We start from the raw sequence: 12,686 nt of genomic DNA, 5'->3' as shown, positions 1-12,686 counted from the left end.
GCGCGCGCGGGCATCCTATATATATATGTCGCGTCTGCGTGTGTGTGTGTGTGATATAAGATTGTGTAATAGTCATCACCATGTATCTAGAAAGTGGTAATAATACATATATTCTAACATTCTAGAGCCAATCATATAAATTCTCATAAAATACAATAATTGAATTATCGTTGTAACTACATAATACATGATCTACAAAACATCCTCTAATGTACCAATACACAAAATAAATTACAACTTAAAACTTAATATACTGTCGAGCTTTATCTTCTGAGTCCGAATCCCAGCCTCAAGCCCTCTTATCTTCTATAATTGTAAAAATAGGGGGTGAGATTATATTCTAAGTGACTTCTATAAAAAAACGAGAAGGGTAGTTCAAATAAATTTCCTTAAATTCAATTTCAAACATAACATGATTGTGCGATTTTGTTTATGAAAAACAATCCTTATTTTCAGTCTTTTTCCTTAAATTTTGAAAAAGACCTCCTCAATTATCTCAATGTGGGTGTCATCAAGATAATTGAGATCATCTTTGGTAAGGTAGGTGTTGGCCATGACCTCAATCGATATCCCAATTGTTCTTCCATTACCTATTTTTCATTTCTGAAACAATCTTCAATGTCCCACAGTAACATTTTAAAACAATGCATGTCATGACATTATGTATATTATACATACCTCATTATTACATCAATTTCAATCAATTAATTAACTTGAACATAATAAATTTCCAAATAGTAAGTACAAATGAGTACCAAATCAAATATCAAAGAGAAGTTACAGTTAAAGGGAAATCCATGTCAAAGGGAGTTCCAATCAGTGGGAGATTATAGTCAAAAGGAACTCCAGTTAGAGGAAGTTCAATTAAAGGAAAGGCTATATCAAATGAAGGACTTGATCAGAGGAAGTCAAGTCAAAGGAAGGACTTGATCAAAGGATGTTAAGTTAGAGGTAGGACTCGACCAAAGGAAGTCAAGTCAGAAGAATGACTAGACCAAAGGAAGTGCGATTAGAGGAATTCAAGTTAGAGGTAGACTAGAGGAACTTCGATCATGGGAATGATTGATCCTAAGAAAATTAAGTCATAAGAAGGACTTGATTAGAGGAAGGATTGGATTAGAGGAAGTTAAGTCAAAGTCTACATAGAATGTTCAAAGAAAGTCTATGTATAATGTTCAGAGGGAAGGTTTAGAGGATACATAGAACGTCCAGAGAAAAAGTTCATAGGAGACGTAGAACATCCAAAGGGAAGGTTCAAAGGATACATAGAACATATAGAGGGAATGTTCATGTGATACATAGAACGTCCAAAGGAAAGGTTTAGAGGATACATAGAACATTCAGGTGGAAGGTTAAGAGGATACATAGAACATCCAAAGGAAAGGTTCAATCGAGAATGTTAACACATATGACACACCAGTTAACCCATTAACATTCCACCCTCATTCTTTCCATCCTTAACACATTATAATCATCAACACACTCACACATGCAGAACAAATGAATTTTGAATATTTGAATGCAAGTTTCAACAATTCCTACATGCCAAACCATATAGTTTTTCCCTCTCTCAAATTTAAATTTCCCATTATTTCAAACCCAAAAAATGAATTTTTCAATAGTGGATGAATTTAAAATCAAACTCGGAATCCCACACGCAAATAAGAAAATTAGTTCTAGGAAAAGAACCCACATTCTTGACAAGGAGAAATTTATTTTAGAGTTTAGCCTGGCTGTTGGAGTTGTCAAGTTTCTTAATTATTAACACTTACGCCTTTGCTGCAATGGGTCGAATATGAGATTCCTTGATCCAGCCTTTTCTTTTTTCATTGCTGCCTTGGCATGTAAATGACTCTAAAGATGATGGAGAATGCATGCACAAGATCAGATTGTAGGGAGATAACTTCAGATGGTTGCTTCCATTGTTGGATCTTGGGGGAAAAAGGAAAAGAGTGAAATGTTGATGATCACCAGTAAGAAAATGTGGTTTTGTGTTAGGATAGAAGAGATAATGGAGTTGGTGTTGAAATAAAGGAAGGTCTAAACGGGTTGGTATACCCGTGAGTGAGAGATAAAAAGAGAAGATTAATTGATGTATCTTCCTCTTTTGAAATTTGTACTTGTTACTACTAATACTTTCCCACCCCAACTTTTAATAATCTAATTACTATCTTAATCTTGTAAATAATCTATTTTAACAATATAATTACTTTCTTAGTCTTCTAAGATAGTGAGAAGGTTGTTACAATATAATCATATTAGCCCGAATCCACGTTTCAAGTTCTCTATACATAAAAATATGGGGTGAGATAATAATCTCATTTGATTCTATAAAAAAGGGAAGTGCAGTTCGAATAAATTTACTTAGATGAAAATTCAAGCATGACTTGATTATGCAATTTTGTTTAAGAAAAACAATCCTTTTTTTCATTCCTTTTCCTTAATTATCTCAACGTAACGTAGGTCTTGGCCATGACCTCAATTGACATCCCATTTATCTTTCTTTTTTATGTTTCATTTATGAAACAACCTCATGTTCCATCGTAATATTTTAAAATAATGCATGCTATGACATTATGTAACATACATCATTATCATATATATTTCAATTAACTAATTAGCTTTAACATAAGTATTTCAATACAACACATAAAAGTTCATCTTAGATCAAATATTAGAGGGAACTTCCAACCGGAGGGAAATTCCAGTCAAAGGGAAATTACAATAAGAGGGAAACCTCGTCAAAGGGAACTCTCAGTCAGAGGAAGTTCAAGATAGATGGAAGTTTCAGTCAGATGATGTTCGAGGCAGAGGGAAGCCTCAATAAGAGGAAGTTTAAGATAGAGGGAAGTCTCAATCAGAGAAAGTTCAAGATAGAATTAAAACAAAATGTTCAGAGGGAAGTTTCAAACAGAATTGTTAATACACATAACGCACCATCTAGTTCATTAACATTCCCCCCTCATTCTTTCAATCCGTTTACACATGATTATCATCATCACACACATGCAGAATTAATGAATTTTGAATAATTGAATGCAAGTTTCAACAATTCCTACATGCAAAGCCTCACAATTTTCCTCAATTCTCAATTTCAAAACCTTCATTATTTCAAGACCTCGAAAAATAAATTTTCCAGGATAAAAAGATGTTGAAATCAACCTAAAAACCCACATGCATTATGAAAAATCAGTTATACTATGAAAATAACTCACTCTTGATAAAGATAAATTTTCTTATGTAACATGATCACCACAACCAGCATTGAGAAGATTCCATTAGAAGACAACTAATTATCTACTATAATATAAATAAACATTTATGAGTGATTGCAAAAACTTACAAATTCAACCCTAGATAATCTTAAAATAGAACCCATTTGCAAAAGTTCCTCTTATATCTTCCAGACATATTGTCCTTACCATGAACATAAACCAAAAAAAAAAAAAACCATTTACCTCATATTTTGGACAGATTCACGAGGGCATGAACCTCCCATCGAAGGGCTAAAAAGTTGCAATTTAACCTTCAAGAGTTAACAAAAAGTTGTAAACTATTATAAACTATATAATTAAAATATGTTATAATTAGTAAAAAATTAAATATGAGACAAATAAAATTTTTAATTTAGAAAATTTCTCTGAAATTGAGAGAATAAAAATCATGGTATCTAATGCGGTAAAAACTTCCACTATAATAATTAATGGGCACAACAAAGTTTTTCTAAGAACACTAGAGAATATTAATCAACAATAACAACAACATTCCACTAAAGTGGATACTCTAAAGTAACCCTCTGAGAAAGTAAAACTAATAAAATTGTATATTAAATTAACAAACTCAATGGTAGAAATAACATACTAAAATCCTAGATCATACAGAACAAGTTTACTACAAACTCATTACCACTAAAAAAACTTTTTTTTTCTCCTTCTCTCTCTGTATCTTCTTTGTTGTCGCTGCTTTACTTTCTTTTCTTGTGCCATTTTTCTTCTACATAAGGATTTAAACCCCTTTCCTTTTTTTTTCCTTTTTTTTTTCTCTCTACATGGGCCTAGCCCAATTAAAACATATATTCTTTTTTTTTTCCAATAATAGTAATAATAACAATACTAATACTAATACTAATAATAGTAATATTAATAATAGTAATAATAACAATAATAATAATAATAATAATAATAATAATAATAATAATAATAATAATAACAATAATAAAAGAAATGACAAGTGAGACTTCGACAACCAAGGAGTAATCAACAATACATGCGTTAATGAAACTTATCGAATTGAGCAATGATATGAGCAAAGAAATAGAGTTTAAATTTCAAAATCTCAAACAGAAAACTTAAGACCAAATGCAAGTTGTTAATAATTATTCATCATAGTGCACGTTTACACACAATTAGAAAGAAACAAATTCAAATAACAAAAATAAGATTGCAAAAATGAAAGTTACCTCTACTTGTGGGTTGCCTCCCACGAAGCGCTTTTGTAAAGTCGTTAGCTTGACGTCTCAACTATTGTCAAGGTGGCATATATGACAGGAATAACACATCATCATTCTTCTTCTTTTTGTTTGGTAGAAATTCTATGAACTTGAGAAATAAAATATGTTGCTTCCATGTCCTTCTCAATTGGACATTGATGAACAAGGCATAGATTAAATCTCGAACTTTATCAATCTCTTCTTTTTTATTTTCCCCATTCGTCTTTTCCTCTTGCTTATCTTCTTCTACCACAACAATAAAATTATCTTCAATCTTCAACTTCTCCTCCATCATCTCAAACTTAACCACTTGCTCAAATAACCTCTCACATTGACTTTCAAATCTTTCAATTGAAACCATGTTATTCTTCATGAATCCAACCAAAACGTCTGTAATATGAAAGTATTTGTCATCTGATTCTTTGGATAGAATTTTAAGAGATAGAATTTATTTCCAATTGATCTTTTTAATATAACACTCGTCGTTTTCTGCATCTTTGACAAAAAAATATATTCATATAATATTAGTTCAGCAAGGTCATCAGAACAAGTTCCATTCATATGTTCTTCTCCGCAAAAGTCATACCTAAGAGGCTGCATCTGAGGAATATGTTCTTCTCCGCAAAAGTCATACCTAAAAATGTATCTCTCAAGATTTTCCCCTCAATCATGCGACGTATACCAGATATAAGACAAGTATCACACTCTTCATATAATTGTAATAGAATATCATCATTATAATCTCCCATGCTCTACATCGAATAATTATCTCAAACAAAGAAGAGACAAACCACTAGCACATGACATTAGTAAGCTCAACAAATAAAAATAAAAAATAAAAGAAAAACAATTTTTTTTTCAAAATCAAAAAATTACAATAACAGAAAAAAATTTATTGCAGCGCAAAAAATTTCAATTAAGTAAATAAATTAAATTCAATAGGGATATGTCAATCTCTGGCAACGACACCAAAACTTGATTGTGTTTCAGCAAGTGTATTGAATCATTGCAAGTAATAATAAAACGGTAGTGTCAAGTGTTGAACTCAAGAATTGCGTTTTACTATCGAATTATATTTAATTACTAAAATTAAACAAAGTTTTTTTGAATTGATTGAAATAATATTTGAAATTAACAACAGTAATAAAATTGATCCTTTATAATAAGAAAAATGCTAGGGATGAGTTTCACTTTTAATCCAATCTTGGTGTCTAATTTGATCCTAGTTACATAATTCCTTTATTGAATTATTACCGAAATCTCTTTATTATTCTTGCCCTAATGTCTTAGTGACAGAACCCCTAATTCCTTAGTGGATTTAAGATTAGAATTAAGTCTTACCGTACAAGATTTCTCTTGTTAAAGTATTACCTTTGCAACTAATTTAATTGGTTTTGTGACATGCATCTATTCCTAGAATACAAATTCAAGAATTTCTCATCTCAAGCATTCGTAAAGTCCACTTCCGTTTCAAAATACGAATCGTAGAACATTTTAATGTTGATCAAGCAATAAAAAGTATTAAGCACATAGATGAGAAAAATAATTCAATAAACTCATTCATATAACTAGAAATCAAATCAGAAAAAATAAGGGTTTCATCTTGTTACACTCATTCATAACAAATAGGGTTTATTTACTCATGACAGAGATAGAACAAATAGAGATTAAAGAAGAATTACAAGATAAATTCATGAATGATTCTTGATAAAACTACTACAATGGTGTTAGAAACTTCCGTCTTTGAGTTTCTATGCTAGGGCACAAGTCTCTCAACTTCCCAAATTCTCATGCCCCAAATTTGATTTGCAGGACCCAAGTCTTTCATTGCAAAAGACTTGTTCAAATCTCTCTTTAAAGATTGAATCTTCTTAGTGTCATGACCAACAATCAACATGTCATCCACATATAACAAGATAATAATATAACCACCATTAGAGAATTTCTTGACAAACACACAATGGTCAGAAGTAGTTTTATCGTATCCATGTTTCTCCATGAAAGAATCAAATTTCTTGTTCCATTGTCGAGGTGCTTGCTTGAGCTCATACAAGTTTTTCTTCAATTTACACACAAGTTTCTCTTTACCTTTGACTTTGAAACCCTCTGGTTGCTCCATATAGATCTCTTCCTCCAAAGCGCCATGAAGGAATGCATTTTTTACATCAAGTTGTTCAACATCTAGGTTCAAACTAGCTGTTAACCTAAGCACAACTCGGATATAGGACATCTTCACAACATGTGAACAAATTTCTTCAAAGTCAATACATTTTCTCTAATTAAAACCTTTCACAACCAATCTTGCTTTGTATCTTAGTTGAGAACTATTATCTTCTACCTTTATCTTGTATACCCACTTATTCTTGAGTGCTTTTCTGCCCTTAGGTAACTTTACTAAATCAAATGTGTGATTCTCATGCAAGGAATTCATCTCTTCATGCATAGCCTTCAACCACTTTTATTTATCAACAATTGTAATAGCCTCTTGGTAGTACTATGGCTTTCCACTATCAGTGATTATCACATACTCATGTAAAGGATATCTTTGAGAAAGTTTACGTTCTCTTGTAGACATTCTCAACTCAAATTCAATTGATGGCACAGCTGTAACCTGCTCATCATGGTGAGGTACATGATCATCAGTTACATTCTCATAATCTACCTGTATATTTTCCCCATTAACAAAAGTTTCTGCTGGGGGCTTAGGTGTAACATCAATGTAACTTTTGGAATTTGATTTTTGTTTCTGATCAACTTTATCAAAACCTTCAATAGTCCGGTCTTCAAGAAATATCACATCTCGACTTCTGATAATTTTCTTGTCAACCGGATCCCACAATCTATAACCAAATTCTTCATCACCATCACGATAACCATAAGAGATATCTCATCTCTTAGATCGTGAACAAAACATCTGCAGCCAAAAACTCTCAAATGACAATAAAAGACATCTTTCCATTTCCAAACTCTATTTGGAACATCACTATTAAGTCGAATAGAAGGAGAAATATTGCTCACATCCATTGTAGTTTTCATTACTTCACCCCAAAATGATTTCGATAATTTTGCATGAGAGAACATACATCTGATTCTTTCATTAATTGTACGATTCGTTCTCTCTGCAACACCATTATGTTGAGGTGTCTTATGAACTGTTTTCTCAAGCCTGATTCCATGTTCTCTGCAATACTCTTAAAATGGACCTTGGTATTCACCACCATTATTTGATCGAATACATTTTAATTTCCTTCTATTTTATCTTTCAACACTTGCATGAAATGCTTGAAGACTCCAAGTACCTCGTGTTTAGATTTTAAAGGAAAAAGCCCACACTTTTCTAGAGTGGTCGTCAATAAAAGTAAAAAAAAAATGATGCACCACCAAGAGATTTACTTTCCATCATGCAAACATCAGTATGAACTAAATCAAGAATATTTTGCCTCATATGAGGACCTATATTGTGAAAATAAAGTCTATGTTGTTTTCTAGCAAAACAATGAGTGCAAGTTTTCAGGGACGTACCTTTCACAAGAAGAAAATTTTTCTTCGCAAGTATGTTGAGTCATTTCTCACTCAAGTGACCAAGGCGCATATGCCATAAATCAGAAGAGACATATTCAATTGCATTCACTTTTTCCTTGCATAGCTTTGTAGACATCTTATAGAGAAAAGTGAAACTTTACAACCACTATAGACCCTTTGGTGATTTTACATATACCACCATCACCAAAGTAAGTGTGATAACCCCCAATATCTAAGTCTTTCACTGAAATCAAATTGAGACGAATATCAGGAACATGTCTAACATTCTTCAATTGAAGCTTGCAACCAATCCCATTTTCAACCCAAACACCTCTTTTACCGATAATTTTACATACTCCCTCATCTCCTATTTTTACCATGCCAAAATCACTAACAGTGTAAGATGAGAAGAAATCACGCCTAAAGAGTAACATGATGTTCGACACCCGAATCAATAATCCAAGTTGAATAGTGACATGCAAGGTTTATGGAATTATCATCACAAACAATGTAGACATTACTAACAGATGCAACTTTCACCTCTTTCCCTTGTTTGATCTCTTTTAAGGAACCTGCAATTTCTTTTTATGTGACCATCTTTGCCACAAAGGTAGCATATCACTTCTTTTCTAGTCCTCAACTTGCTTCTTGATTTGCTACGACTTTCAAATTTGTTACGTCTATGAAAGTGTCTAGATTGACTCCTCCATCGTGATTCTGTAAGTAGTGCTTATGACTTTGAGAAAGAACCAATCAAACCATGTTTCTTTCTTCGAGCTTCTTCATTCAACATGCTCTCTTTAATTGTTGACATTTTCAACTTTCGACTTGGAGCTGAATTTGTCAATGTCACAACAAGGACTTCCCAATTATCAGGTAAGGAGCTCAACAAGAGCAATGCTTGCAACTCATCATCTAATTTAATGTATGTCGTTGTCAAGTGATTCACTGTATTATGAAAAATACTTATAGGATCTACCATTGAATCTCCATCTTTGTATTTCATATTCATCAACTTCCAAATCAAGAATGCTTTATTTAGCACATTTTTTCGTTCATACAACTCTTTTAATATCTCCCAAGTCATATTGGCATCTATTCCTATTTCAACATGTGGATATACACTCAGATCCAACCACTTTTTGATCAACACTACTGTATTTCTATTCATCTTTTTCCAATCGGCGTTTGATTTATCTATGGGTTTATTAGTGTCACCCTCAATAGGATCATACAAATATTTATTGTATAATATATCTTCTATGAGAGTCTTTCAAAGTGTGTAATTAGAAGAGTTGAACTTAATACCACTTTGTGGAGAAAAACCAGAGATAATTATTTCAATAAGGCGGAATATTTTTCCCTCACATATGCTAATAAATGTCCAAACAAAAAATACAATTCCACATAGCAACAATAATTGGCAGAAAATTAAATATGAGACAAACACAATTTTTAACGTGGAAAACTTACCTCAAATTGAGATAATAAAAGCCACGAGATCTAGTCCTGTAAAAGCTTCCACTACAATAACTAATGGGTACACCGGAGTCTTCCTAGTAACACTAGGGAATATTAATCAACAATAACAACAACCTTCCACTAGAGTGGGTATTCCAAAGTAACTCTTAGAGAAGTTAAAACTAATAAAATTGTATATTAAAATATCAAACTCAATGGTAGAAATAACATATTAAAATTGTAAATTAAATAGAGCAAGTTTGTTACAAACCATTACCACTAAAAAAGCTTTTTCTTTTTCTTTTCTCCCAGTTTCTTCTTTGTTAAGTCTACTCTACTTTCTTTTCTTGTTTCTCTTGTGCCAATTTTCTTCTGCTTAGGGATTTAAATCCATTTCCCTTTTTTTTTCTCTACATGGGCCTAGCCCAATTAAAACATGAAGATACATTCGATTATTTTTCATTTTCTTACATTATTACTGGTGTTTATAGCGTCATGTCTAGATACATTATTGTTAGTGTTTATGGTGTCACATTTGGTGTTGATGTTTGTTTCACTAGTTCATTGCTATGAGAAAATAATTCAGTTGTTTGTGGCAATGTATATATGCTCTCTAGTGTAGAATTCCATCAACAATGCGAAACAAATCCTCATGTGATTGGGTTGGCTAGTATTTGGGCTTGTGGGGTTCATCCAATTACCCTTCCAATCTTAGTTGTCTGATCTAAACAACCTCGTGTAAAATAAAATTCAACTAAGAAAGATGGTAATCAACGAACGCAACCATGAAACCCTTTGGCGAAGGTTTGCATAGAGACCACAAAAATCAGGCCCCATTATTCTCAATAGCACGTGCTATTCTCTACATCCACTCCCTCATTCAGAAGGCTTCAATCCACTGATTCAAATACCTTGAGTTATCAAGAACCTGACCCTTCAAGGCAGTCTTCCCAAATAGCCTGACAACCCTAGACTTTTGAGAAACAAACCACCTCCTAACAATCTGATAACCCCAGATTGAAGAAGGAACTAACCACCTTGACCCTACAAGCCAAGTCTTCTCCTAACAACCTGACATCCCCAAATTGAAGAAAGAACTAAACCACTATTGGGTTGGATACAAAAGATTGGAGCTTGAGTAGTTGCTTCTAACAAAGTTGATAATAATAATAATAATTATTATAATAATAACTTTCACACTCTAAGAAAAGAACACTCAGAAAATATTTATATTGAACAAGTATTTCTCTCTTTAAACTCCAAGATGAATTTGAAATTTTGAGCTTGTGAGTTCTTCTACTCTTTTCTGATTTTCGATGCTTTACTTATTCATCATTGAGTATCTATTTATAGTTAAAATTTGGGTTTCAATTTAGTCCTTGATTAATTATGAATTGTATCTTGTTCAGATTGAGTTTGTAAATTTTTCTGATTGATTTTTTTCTTTCTATTTTGTTTAGATTGAGTTTGTAAATTCTTCAAATTGATTTAGTTCATATTTTGTTGTAGAGAAATCTTGATCAAATCTTATTCAAATTCTTGATCAAATCTTCTACAAATCTTCTTCAAATCTTGATCAAATCTTCTTAATGTTTTATTCAAAACTTGATCAAATCTTAATTAAATCTTCTTCAAATCTTGATCAAATCTTGATGAAATCTTCTTCAAATCTTGACCATTTCTTTTCAACATGGTTAAATATCTTCTTCAATTATAAATCTAAATCAAAATTTATTTTAGATTTTCTTCAATTATAAATGTTAATCAAATCTTATTTTAGATTTTCTACAAAAACTTGAATTTTCTTTCATACTATTTGATGTCAAATATATTGTACTTATAAAATATTTTTGTTAACATCAAAACTTTAAATGTAAAAGCAACTTGATTCCAACAAACATTATTACTTGTGTTTATATTGTCTTGTCTGGATACATTATTGTCAATGTTTATGGTGTCATGTCTGGTGTTGATGTTTGTTTCACTAGTTCAAAGCTGCTAGAAAATAAGTTAGTTGTTTGTGGCAATGTATATATGTAGTGTAGAATTCCATCAACAATGTGAAACAAATCCTCATGTGGCTGGGTTGGCTAGTATTTGGTGGCTCTCTGGAAATGTTTTTTATGTTAAAGATGGTGGATGCAACTGGCTAATTATCTTGGCTGATTGGTATTATTCATTTGATATTGTCGTAAAACTGAATGATTATCAATTATTTTGTTGTAATTTAATAATAATTAATGTGTAACATGTGCGTATTATAATATAATAATCAATAACAACAAAATATCTTTTATTTTCTAATCTCACTATAACATAACAATAAATTAAAGAGAACAAAACAATCCCTTCGGAGATCTACACCTGAACATTAACATTCTTTTCTCACTCTTATTTGTTTGGTTTTTTCTTAATTTGGAATAAAACTTCTTACATGGTATTTTAGCTATGCTATTTTAAGTTTGGATCTATCTCTTTTTAATGTGAAGTAGTTGGAAAAAAATTCAGACGTGAAGTATCTCGAAAAAACTTTAGCGTTTAAAATGGTCTAATCCGTGTCAACCGAACCAATCGACTCATCTAAGCCGAGAAATCATAACCCATCAAAATCAACCTTTACATGGTCAAATTTGGACCTTAATATCACCTGCATTTTAGGTTGAATTGGAGGTTTAGATCTGAACTGCCCTTTTGTCCACCCCTACTAGCTAACGAGTGTCTATGATTGTTTGAAGTTTATAAATATCACTACGCGAAAAAACGCATTTTACAGCGCTTTTTTTAAGCCATTTACAACGCATTTTCAAAAAAATAAGCGCTGTGGAAACGAGCGCTGTAAATGATACAACAACGCTTTTAAAAAAGCGCTATAAAACATGTAAATACAACGCGCGCTTGTTATGCACATTTTACAGCGCTTCTTCACAAAAAGCGTTGTAATATGCACCCCATTATATGAGTTATGGGTGTGCATATTACAGCGCTTTCTCAAACAAGCGTTGTAATATGCCCAACCATAATTCATATATGGGTGGGCATATTACAGCGCTTTCTCACAAAAGCGCTGTAATATGCCCACCCATAACTCATAATGGGGTGCATATTACAGCGCTTTCTCAAAAAAGCGCTGTAAAATGCCCACCCATAATTTCATATTATGGGTCTGCATTTTACAGCGCTTTTCTTGTACATTTTACAGCGCTTTCTTACGAAA

This window comes from Cicer arietinum, chromosome 2 (genome assembly GCF_000331145.2).
Source record: "Cicer arietinum cultivar CDC Frontier isolate Library 1 chromosome 2, Cicar.CDCFrontier_v2.0, whole genome shotgun sequence".
NCBI classification, from domain to species: domain Eukaryota; kingdom Viridiplantae; phylum Streptophyta; class Magnoliopsida; order Fabales; family Fabaceae; genus Cicer; species Cicer arietinum.
This window is presented reverse-complemented; position numbering follows the sequence as displayed.